Raw genomic sequence first — 12,902 nt, forward strand, 5'->3', positions numbered from 1 at the left:
GCAATTCTGAAAGCACACACGCACCCTCCCCCCTCGCACACAAACACACACACAAACAACAAACAGATGAGTTGTTCCGGATGTGTTTCGTTTTTGTAGGCTCCCGTCTGGGAGACAGTCAGCCGGCGTGCATTCATGATGTGGTCTGACACTCTCGGCAGCGAGTGTACCACATGCACTTAATTTGGACTTGGAGAAGGAACTGGGATTCCACAAAGCAGTTTTTCATCAGAAATCTCTAGCTGTGTGTGTATGATCAGATACGTTTTGCTGCTTTTTCAGGCTTTCTCAATGGACGTGGCCTGCAAGGGGTAGAGACAGGAGGAGGTGGTTATCAGCTGCAGAGTTTCTTCTTTTGTCTTTAGAGTTACTTGAAGGTTTGAAACTGATGTAAAAACCACATACTTCATACTTTTCAAGTATTAAGCTGTTGTTGTCTTCAAAAACAATGGATGATTCTCTGGCTCCTTGTGGCTCTCTTCATTACTTTGTTTATCAAATTATTTGATGTTGTTGCTGAAAGACTCAAAAGCTTGGAAGGATGATTTGCAATTAAATATTTCGAGCTCATTGCAATAGTGCATACCAGACTTTATAACTTGTACTTAACATGAAATTTAGTGGACAGTGTGATCAAATTATAAAAACAAAACATCCGCCAGAGTGAATTCCAGGTCATTTAGCCTCAAATTTCCAGCAATATCGTTGACTTGATTGCACAGATATTATTTGAACTGAACTGATGCTAAAATGCTATATAAATTAATGTGACTTGACTTGATTTGGCTCAGAAAATATAAATAAGAAATTATATTTTGCTTCAGGAATATGACAGATTTAAGATAAAGTTGTTTTTGAATGAAAATATTCTCATTATCATCATTTTCTCATTGGTGGTTATTGTTCTTATTTCTGATGCAAACAGGATTTAGTTCTGCTGTAAACCAGCTCTAAAAAGACAATAGTAAACAGTCATTATTCTTTGAAATTAGTTAATTGTTGAAAATAACAGTAAACATAAACACTCTTTTGATTAATAATTTATCATCTCTAATTTCATTTCTAATTTAAAATGAATAATTTCTTTCATATTTAAATTGTAGAGAGGGAAAAGACCTGCATTTGTTCTTTGATTCACTCACATATCTATGTTGTTAGGTAAGTTAATACTAAAATTCTAAATACTTGTAATACCCAGGGGTTCTTTCTTTCTTTCTTTCCTTCTTTTTTCACAAAATAACTTTTTAAAATTTAAATTTTTTTAAAAATCAGCAATCTTTTATTTTGGCATGTTGCAGGTAAGTAAATATATAATGCGCTTTTAGTGGTTTTAGTGCATCAGTGAATGAAATGTTTTGCATTTTGCCCAGAAACCATAAGCACATAGTCTATATTTATGCTTTCAGTTCAAATGGAAATATTACAGTATTACAGTTAGTCAACATAAAACGATGAACCATGTTGGTATGCAAATGAGCGGTCTAAACTTATTGACCCAGTGCATTTTTTACTTTGGTTACACTTATGTGCACCCCTGGTACACATCTCTCTCATATTAATATAGTAGAATTATTTAATTATTTTAACATTAACTTTGCAAATCTTACAAACAGGTGGTCTTATGAACTTAAAGCAAACAGTTTTTTTTTTCTTTTGGAGCAGGAGAGTTTGCCTTTGTGACTGATGAGGCATTTCTCTTCCAGCTAAGGGTTGAGAGTTGTCAGGTACAAGTCTTTAACCAACAAGGTCAGAGGAGGAACAGTTGACATTAATCATTTACCAGCGTGACACAATGGGGACCTGAGAGACTAGATAGCCCGGTGCAGCCAGGACTCTGTGAGCCAAACACATGCTTGTGTAGTCCTAGATAAAACACAGCCTGACAACAGCACAAATCAATCTAAACAGATGCTGATTGGGTCAAACAGCCTTAAAGTCATTTGCGATGACTAGAAAATAATTTTTCTTGGAGTTTTTGTTGTGTTTTTCAGAAATTGATGCAATTGATTCAAAATGGCAAGTTTTGAACAGGTTGCAGCAGTTTTTCCCATTAAATTCTTAGTGTGCCATGATACCCTTCCTGTCTAAGCAGATGTAACTTCATCTTCCTCATGCTTTTGTCTTTTTTTCCTGTCTCCCATCACCTAAGAATGAGAGCAAGCAAGCTAGAGAGCGTCTCTCCAGCGTGATATTTCTGTTTGCAGAAGTCTGACCTTTTTCTGAACTGTTCTTAAGTGAAAGGCACTTTCAGCTGTGGAATCAGATGGCAGTAACCATATGCTGCTCAACTGATACAAAGGTGGAAAGGGAGGGAGGCTAGAGAGTCGGCATGCTGTGGTGAAAAGGAAAGTGTCGTGCCACTTCTCTTTGTGGCGGTAAGGGGTCTGTTGGTGCATGTGTGTGTGTTAGTGTTTGACTGGACGTGCTGAAAAACACACAGACGGTTGAGATGGTGCTTTTACATGGATGAGTGCCGTGAGCAAACAGAATTCTTTCCTTTGTGGACCACTTTGTATGAGAGTGTGTTTGCATGGGTCTGAGTGTTCAATAGTGCATGTAAGTGGGTGGGTCTGCGTTTGTCTGCAGATGAGAGACTCTGAATCTTCTGGTTCGGGTGTAATAAACTCCTCTTGACCCTTGGGTTCAGTAAAGTTGGGAGGTAGACTCTCCCGCTTCTTGATCCTGTTCCTCCCTGGGCCGCTGGCAGGAGGGCCGCTGACCGCCCTGTTTGATTGGCTCAGAGAATGACAGAGATAGAGAACTAGGGCCAGCTGTGAGTGGTCAAATGCCACTAACACACAGCTCTCAACTGGCTATAACTCATCGCCTAGATTTTACAAAATGTCAGCAAAAATGTCTTTAAAATCAACACTTTTGTTTCCAACCCCTTTTACTGTCATTCGATGTTCCTCAGGGTGAAATTTGATATTCAATGAGAATAAATGGATGGAAGGACTTTATTTTATCCATTGGGAATTGATTGGATCATAACATTAGATGTTACATACCAGAATATAGCTGGGCCGAATGCAAGTTTGCTAAACACAAGACGTATTTGGTTATTATCATTACTCAAAAGCTTTTTATTCAGTCTGTTATTTTATAAAAGCCTATTATTCAAAAGCCATAAAGTGACAGGAAAAGGAAGATTGGGTTATTATGTTTTGATTAAAGATTAGATAAACATTTTTTATTTGGAATAACATGTTCCAATAAGTTATTTGCTAAGACCATAAAGGTGCATTAAAGGAGAAATTCACTTCCAGAATGAAAATTTCCTGATAATTTACTTACCCCCATGTCATCCAAGATATTCATGTGCTTCTTTCTTTAATCGCTAAAAAATTAAGTTTTTAAAGGAAAACGTTCCAGAAATTTTCTTCATATAGTGGACTTCATTGGGACCCAGCTGATTGAAGGTCCAAACTGCAGCTTTGAAGAAAAAGTCGAAGAAGTTGAAGAAGTAGAAGTTGAAAAAAAAGTTGAAGAAGCAGAAGTTGAAGAAAAAACTAAAGAAGCAGAAGTTGAAGAAAAAGCCAAAGAAGCAGAAGTCAATTAAAAGCTGAAGAAGCAGAAGTCAGAGAAAAGTCGAAGAAAAGTCGAAGTCGAAGAAAAAGTTGAAGAAGCAGAAGTTAAAGAAAAAGTTAAAGCAGAAGTCAGAGAAAAGTCGAAGAAAAGGTTGAAGAAGCAGAGGTTAAAGAAAAAGTTGAAGAAGCAGAAGTCGAAAAAAAGTCGAAGAAGCAGAAGTCAAAGAAAAATTTGCAGAAGCAGAAGTCGAAATCGAAGAAAATGTCAAAGTTGAAGAAGCAGAAGTTGATGTAAAATCGAAGAAGCAGAAGTCAAAGAAAAAGTTGAACAAGCAGAAGTCGAAGAAGTCAAAGATGCAGAGTTCAAAGACAAAATCGAAGAAGCAGAAGTTAAAGAACATTTTGAAGAAGCTTGAAGAAAAAGTAAAAGAAGCAAAGGTTGAAGAAAAAGTCGAAGAAACAGAAGTCGAAGAAGCAGTAATCAGAAGTCGAAGAAGCAGAAGTCAAAGTAACAGAAGTCGAAGAAAAAGTCAAATAAGCAGTAATCAGAAGTTGAAGAAGCAGAAGTCAAAGGAAAGTTGAAGTCGTCGAAAAAAAGCAGAAGTTGAAGCAAAAGTCGAAAAATCTGAATTTGAAGAAAAAGTAAAAGAAGCAAAGGTTGAAGAAAAAGTCGAAGAAACAGAAGTCGAAGAAAAAGTCGAAGAAGCAGTAATCAGAAGAAGTCGAAGAAGCAGAAGTCAAAGGAAAGTTGAAGTCGTCGAAAAAAAGCAGAAGTTGAAGCAAAAGTCGAAAAATCTGAATTTGAAGAAAAAGTCAAAGAAGCAGAAATAAGAATACGAAACAGCAGAGGTCGAAAAAGTTAAAGATGTCGAAGAAGCAGAAGTTGAAGAAAAATTAAAAGAAGCTGAAGTCAAAGAAGTTGAAGAAGCAGAAGTTGAAGAAAAATTAAAAGAAGCTGAAGTCAAAGAAGTTGAAGAAGCAGAAGTCAAAGAAAAAGTCGAAGAAGTAGTAATCAGAAGAATTCGAAGAAGCAGAATTCGAAGAAAAAGTCGAAGAAGCAGAGGTCGAAAAAGTCAAAGAAGCTGAAGTTGAAGAAGCAGAAGTTTAAGAAAAAGTCGAAGAGACAGAAATAAGAATACGAAGAAGCAGAGGTTGAAAAGTCAAAGAAGTTAAAGAAACAGAGGTGGAAGAAAAAGTTGAGGAAGCAGAAATAAGAAGAATTCAAAGAAGCAGAAATCAGAAGTCGAAAGAATTAGAACACGAAGAAAAATTGCAGTTTCAGTGCAGCTTCAAAGGAGTAAAAGTAAAAGTCTTATCTAGCGAAAAGATCGGTCATTTTCTTTAAAAAATAAAAATGTATATAGTTTTTAACCACAAATTTCGTCTTGCACTAGCTCTGTGTTGCACATGCCGAAGAAGCCACTGATCTGGCATTGCGTAATCACATTGTAAAAGTCACGCACGGTTAGTTCTTTGTGTATTTTGGTTAAAAAAAGCAGGGTAGGGCGAAAAACTCCATCTCATTTTCTCCTCCAACTTAAACATCTTGTTTTACCTTTTTTTGTAAAGGGCGTTTGACTTTCTTTGCATGTTCGATTTGTAAACACTGGGTTGATACTTCTGTCTACATCACATGTGTGATTACATAATGTGTGAGGTCGAGTTTGTGCACAACAAGCATATGTGGTTAAAAAGTATATAAATTTGTATTTCTTAAAAAATGACAGATCGTTTCATTAGATAAGACCCTTATTCCTTGACTGGGATTGTGTAGAGACCTTTGAAACTGCATTGAAACTGCAATTTGGACAAGTGAACTCCACTTAATGGGGAAAAATCCTGGAATGTTTTCCTCAAGAACTTTTTTTTTTTCTGTCAAGCTCCAAAAACACAATTTTAGTGTGCTCTACAAGTATTCTAACTTGGTGTATGAAGACACACTGTGCCAGTTTTGACGTCAGTGAAAATAATCATAGGCTAAATGATTAAAAAATATTTTTCCAAAACCATCAAAAATCCAGGAACAGGATCCAGAAGCTAAGTATAATCCTTCAATTACATAATTTTATTTGCAGAAACCGCAGAGATGTGTTTGAGAAACAACTTCGACTACAGTTTTTTTTTTTTAAAGAAATGAATACCAAAAAAAAGTTTTTAAACATTGAATAAGAAATGTTCTCAGAATGATTTCTGGTGGATCATGTGACACTAAAAAGTGGAGTATTGGCTGAAAATTTCAGCTTTGCTTCACAGAAATAAATTACATTTTAAAATACATTACAATGGAAAGCAGTCATTTTAAATTTTAAACAAAACATTTAATTGTGGTGTATGTTTTCTGCTACTGCTTTGGGCCATTCTCTGATTGTTTATAAGAGAACAAGGCTTTCATTTGAAATCATATTATCATACTTATCATAACTGCATTATGATTTCAATTACGCTTAAATTAGTCATTTTAAGTGTGCCCTCTTTCAACCCCTTCATAAGGATCTCTTCAAGATTTCCCATACACACACACACTATCATAATCGGCAATATGGGGAGGGGAAGGAGGGGGGATGAGAGGAAGAGGAAGGATGTTAGTTACAGGAGCAACATTAATTCATTCCTCCAGCTCCTCTTTGAAGAGCACAGGCAGCTATGACAGGCTAAACGCTTCCAGAGATGTCACATTTCCAGCCAATCTTAAAGAGCTCGAGCCTGCACTCTTCCTTTCATGTTTGATTCTGTTTTCAAGATTCTATGATAAACAGACGAGGACGGGCTGGGGGCAGGAGAGAGAGACAGAGAGACAGAGGGCGACAGGGAGGAGGGCAAGTCTATGCTGTCAGGGGAACCAGATGCCTTTGCAAATTGGCTCTTTGTCTGTTTCATAAGGGTTTGGAAATGCAAGTCCAAATTAAGACCTGGAATTTGCCTTCAGCCTTCTAGGATTGCAAGGATAGTGCACTGAATCCAATTAATTTACGTTTTCAGGTCACCAGATCATGCCTTCAAATGTACAGTGGTCAGGTTAAACTATTCTTCGCATGCTGCCAACACTGCTGGAAACTCAAATCCATTCTGGTCACAAAGATGAATTTGTTGTTTCTGGTTATAGAAGAGACATTTAGTGGTGAGTCAGCGCACTACTAAACTTGTTTATTGTACAAAATAATAGCAAAAAATGTCCTTGAAGTCAATGCGAATTGCAGTTTACAAACCAATTTACTTTATTTTGATGTATTTTCTAAGTGAAACAGAATATTTAAACAGAAAAATGTAAGGCAGGGCTTAATTTTATCCATCAGGAGTCGATTGGATGGTGAAAAGTGTCTGTTACTTATTAAATGTGATTATATCAGATGATAATATGTTATTAAGATATGGTATTTTTGACACAGAACATATGGTGAGCTTAGAAGTACCATATGATATTCTGGGCATGTATGTACCATGGTGCTATCATGTATTCCTGAGCTAGATTTTTCAGTCTGGTTCTCATGAGAGCACCTGGAGATTTGGTTGGGTGCTCACAGCACACATACAGTCAAACCAAAAAATGATTCAGACACCAGATATATTTTTTAATATCTTTTTACTAGTGGGTGCAGGACACTATAGTTCATTTATGTAAGTGGGGATAGCAAAATAAAGTAAACTGTGATATATTATACCCCAAAATTCTTTATACAGTGGACTACCAGTAAAATTTATAATACCCGATACCAAAAAATTATTCAGACACATTGACCTGACCATGTTTGGTTAAGTGTTGTTCTTTAATTGCTAATGCGACCTCTTTACACCACAGACTGAACAAAACTTCTTGGTAATTGGTCAACAAAGTATTTATAGTTGTGTAAATATTTTCATATTAACAGTTGTCTAAATTTTTGGTTGATTGTAATCCATTACATAGCTTTCTATCAAAGTTATCTGACATTATCAAGATGAATTTGTTCTGACAATGTTTAGTTCTTGTCATATTTTATTACCATTTTCTAAACTATAGCAAATAAACTGTGATGATATGAGAAATGTTGAAGGTGTCTGAATAAATTGTTTGACCCATTAAATATAACTATATATAAAAAATTAATAATAGTAATTGTAGTATTGCACTTTTTTAAATAAAAAAATAAAGTATGACAATATGCTACTATTATGTTTAAAAAATTATATTAAATGAAAATATAATTATTTTATAGTACACTTACAAAAAAAAATACAATGTTAATATTTATAATTTTAAAATCTGCAAGCTTTTATTTTGGCGGGTTTAGCGCTGAGTTAGCGCGTCAGTGGATGAAATATCCCAGTTTTGCATTTTGCTCTAAAACCGGCAGCTCATAGCTTAGATTTATGCGTTCAGTTCGAATGGAAATCGTGTACCGCATTACAGTTAGTCTATATAAAAACAGTTGTCGGTTGTAACAACCATGTCGGTGCGCAATAAGCATCTGAACTAGTTTACGCAGCGTATTTTCTTATTTTCGTCGCGCATGCGCACCTGCGCACCACTTATGAGTACCCTGACTGTGTGCACTACTGTTCAAAAGTTTGAGGTAAGTTTTTCTTTTCAGCAAGGACGCATTAAATTGATCAAAAGTGATACTAAATACTTTTATAATGTAGCAAAGATTTAGTTTTCAAATAGCCTACAGTTGAAGTCAGAAGTTTACATCTTGCAGGTGTGTTTTTTTTGGTTTAGTGATAATAGTTCATGAGTCCCTTGTTTGTCCTGAACAGTTAAACTGCCCACTGTTCTTCAGAAAAAGCTCTCAGGTCCCACAAATTCTTTGGTTTTTCAGCATTTTTGTGTATTTGAACGCTTTCTAACAAAGACTGTATGAGAGCCGGGGATGACAACTTTTGAACAGAATGAAGATGTGTACGTTTTTCTTATTTTGCCTAAATATCATATTTTTTCATTTAATACTGCCCTCCTAATCTTCAAATTCAAAAAGTTTTCTCCCCCGGCTCTTGTAAGCATCAGTGAGTGTTTGAACCTTTTGTAATAGTTAAATATGAGTTCTCAGTTGTCCTCATTGTGAAAATATGGATCTCAAAATCATACAGACATTGTTGGAAAGGGTTCATAAATACACAAAAATCCAGAGAAACCAAAGAATTTGTGGAGCCTGAAGGATTCTGCTGAAAAACAGCGGGCAGTTTAACTGTTCAGGATAAACAAGTGACTCATGAACAACTATCACCAAAAAAAAAAAAAAAAAAAAAAAAAAACCAGCATGAAGAATTAAGTGTATTAAGTTTGAATGGGATCATTTTTATAAATTCTGTAAATATGTAAATGTCTTTTATGTGAAATATCTTATTTAGGGTCAGTACTAAATAAAAAATAACATGCATTTTGTATGATCCTTCTTACTTTGTTAAAATAATTTACATTTTGCAGATTCTGTAAGGTGTATGTAAACTTTTGACTCCAACTGTAAATGTTGTACTTTTCAACTTTTTAACAATCTAGAAACAATGTATTACAGTTTCTACAAGAATATTAAGCAGCACAACTGTTTTTTAACATTTTATTTTAACAGAAATGTTTCTTGAACTCCAAATTAGCATATTTAGAATGACTTTAGAAGGATCATGGGACTCTGAAGACTGGAGAAATGACTCTGGAAATGTAAGCCTTGCCATCACAAGAATAAATTACGTTTTAAAATATATTAAAATGAGAAACACCATATTTTGTAATCAAATAAATGTAGCCTTTGGGACACATAAGAGGCTTTATTTTCATGTTGAAAAAGATTGATGGTCGAAATGTTTAAAAAAGTATTTAATTTTACAGTAGTTGTTTGTTACCTTTAATTAACTGATACTAAGTCCCTTTGAATGAAAGCATCTCAAGACTTTTCCTCACTGTTAAAAAGTTTGTTACAATGAATCAATATATCAATACAGAAGCACCATTAGATGTTTAGACAAACTAAGTTTAAGGTCACTGCATATCTGAGCATCTCGAGCACTGAGATCGCCGGGAAATGTTTTGCATGGCATTGTGCTCAAATTTAAGAGTAAATGTGAGCCAGAGAAAATCATGTGGTGAGTTTAACCACATCCTTTTGACATCTCAAACCTACCCTCCTCCTCTCTTTCTGAGGTCTGTGGAGTATTCTGTGTCCTAACACAGTGTTAGGGGGCAATAAAAGCCTTTGGGGAAACAGAGCATTTCCAGCCAAACTCTGGAAAAGAGGCAGTAAAGGGAATGCTAACCCAGGCAAAGAAAGAGAGAGAAGAGGGGAAAAAAACCGGAGCACCCATAAAAATAAAATCATAAAAATACCAGAACAGTAGTGAAACATCTTTTCATTATTCTTAATAAAAGCCCTAAACAAGCCCTCAATAATGGGTAAGGTTTCATAACAAGGGACCGGTTAAACGTCTATGAATCTTGTTAAAAGATATTGGTTAGAGAGAGACTGCGTAGGGGCCGCCGAGCCGTTACATGGTCGGTTACGGTGACGGGTCACTCGATAAATCTGCCTTGTGCTTCCTTCAGCAGGACGGATGGAGCACATGTTCGTCTTGATGCACTGGAAAGCACGTGGATGGTGCCTTCAAGGGATCTTCTCAGACGAGCTGAGAGAGAAAAACCCCGGTTTGAGGGCAGTGAGGTAGGTCTGGATGCTGGCAGAGGTGATTGAGTTCCCACAGGCTGGTGGTGCAGGCTTTTTGGCAAAGATCGGGGGGCTCCTGGTGGGTTTGGTATGAGGAGGGGGCATTCCAGAGTTCCAGCCAGGCTGATCGGTGATTGCTTCTCCTTCTCTTCGCTCCGAGGCAATGCACTGGCCTCGAGCAGCAGGATGCCCTCCTGACTGGCATGTCTCATTAACTGGAGTGAGTGGTAAGAAAACGAGAGAACGACCCGAGGAAGCCACTTTACATACTGAACACTCTTGCTAGATGGTCGCATAGTACGTTTCTTCAGGTATAGGCAATGCTGTAATCAAACCAGATGCAAATATACAAACAAATGTTGACTTAAAGGTCGAGAAAGGACGTGTAGAAAGAGATGGGCATCTCTGACCGAATGAGTAATGTGCAGTCAGAGAGGAAAATGAGATTGAAAGCAGCTCGCTGGCTCCATCAACAGGCTGCTGATCTGAATGACGTGCCCTTGGGCCAATTGCATTGCTTAGTGGAACAGCCATTAGCCAGGTTAGCTGTGAAGCACCACTGACCTCTGGAAGCTGGGATGCGTCTTAAGAACATATGGCAGGGTGTTCAATGTCCTTTTAGGGACTTAACTGAATGATTGCAGAGCTTTTTTATTTTATTTTATTTTGTTTGATAAAAAAGAACATTCTTTTCTCTTTTGATGTCCACTTTATTTTTGAGTTTGCTTTCCAAGAAGATCTTTAATTGCGAAAAATTTTGGTCTTTCATTGGTGTTAAGACTTAATGTGGTGTTTAGTGTCTTTTGGGGACTTGTGTAGCTTTGTTTTTAATTGATTTGACTTTTTTTAATTGATTACTTGACATTTTTTTATTTAATTCTTGATTTTATTAGTATGAATTATACATTATACACGAAAGCAGTGAGTGCATTTGTCTTTCCAGAAGATATTTTATTGCTAAATGAGAAGCTTAATTTAATTATTGTGTTTATTTTATTTTATTTTATTTTATTTTATTTCTACAGGGACAATTTACAATTGGCTTTTAGGAACTTAATTTAACTATTGTGTTTTATTATTTCATTTTATTTTTTTATTTTATTTGTACAGGAACAATTCACAATTGGCTTTTAGGAACTTAATTTAATTATTGTGTGTCCTTTTTATTTTATTTTATTTCTACAGCGACAATTCACAATTAGCTTTTAGGAACTTAATTTGATTATTGTGTTTTATTTTTTATTTTATTTGTATTTTTCTACAGGGACAATTAACAGCTGGATTTTAGCAACTTAATTTAATTATTTATTTTATTTTATTTCTACAGGGACAATTCACAATTGTATTTTAGAAACCTAATTTAATTATTATGTTTCATTATTTGTGTTTTATATTATATGTGCTTTATTTTTTATTTTATTTTTGTATTATTTCTACAGGAACAATTAGCAATTGGGTTTTAGAAACTAAATTTAATTATTTATTTAATTATTTTATCTTATTTTTTTATTTGTTTTTTATTTGTAGAGGAACATTTTACAATTTCCTTTTAGGAACTTAATTTAACTATTGTGTTTTATTATTTTATTTCATTTCTACAGGGACAATTTACAGTTTTCTTTTAAGAACCTAATTTAATAATTTTATTTTATTATTTCTACAGGGACTATTCACAATTGGCTGTTAGGAACTTAATGTAATTAGTGTTTTTTATTATTTTATTTTATTTATACAGGGTCAATTCATCAATTGTAACATTTCAGCAATAGTCCTAAGGCTGCAGTATAGCCCTGGATAATATTCACATAAAAAGTTATGATTTATAAAAATACTAATCTACACATTATTAAATATGACCTAGTAATATACAAAAGCATTCGGTGTGGTTTGCTTTCCCAGAAGATATTTTATTGCTAAAAAAAGCCACTTCTGCTCCACTACATTCAGTGGTTCACCTTTATAGTCTGCATACAACACAGTAATGCCGAATTTTGTAAATCAGTATTTTTCAGCAAACTCCCACAAGTCACCAGGTTTAAAACCACTTTTTTATTAAGTCCTCTGTGTATCCAAAAAGACATCGGCAGAGCAGAGAGTTCACGTTTAAAACACTGAATAATAACAATCCTGAAACAGACAAACAAAAGCTTTCCAGCGCACAGAACTGTGTCAATAAAAGCCTGGATTTACAGACATGTCAATTTTATGAGTTGGCAGTCGCAGGACCAACACTCTTCTCTTACTGTGCGCTGGTCACATAAAATGGCTCAAGTGTTTATGTAGCCTGTGGCAAAGCTCTGCTCTTCGTTACAACAGTGCCGGCATGACAAGATGTTTCCGGATGAAGTTATGTGTATGATAAAACTAGTTTCACATCCAATACAAAGGAAAAATCACAAATTAGATCTTTTTAATGCACTTTTGGGTTTTCAGAAGAGGCCTGATGTCGTATTTTCAAAGGTTGGAAAATTTACAATCAGAAGTCAGAGATAATAAAGACTTCCAAGACCAAATTTCTTGAACTTCAGCAGATGAAATATACACTTAAACCAGGCTAAGATGGTTTTGGCCAGTTAAACCAGCTTACCTAAGGATAACACAAAGCTGATATGCTTAAAAGTCTCATGTTTCCGGATGAAGTTAAGTGTATGATAAAACTAGTTTCACATCCAGTACAAAGGAAAAATCATAAACTAGATCTTTTTAATGCACTTTTGGGTTTTCAGAAGAGGCGTGATGTCGTATT

This window comes from Garra rufa, chromosome 9, assembly GCF_049309525.1.
Source record: "Garra rufa chromosome 9, GarRuf1.0, whole genome shotgun sequence".
NCBI lineage: Eukaryota > Metazoa > Chordata > Actinopteri > Cypriniformes > Cyprinidae > Garra > Garra rufa.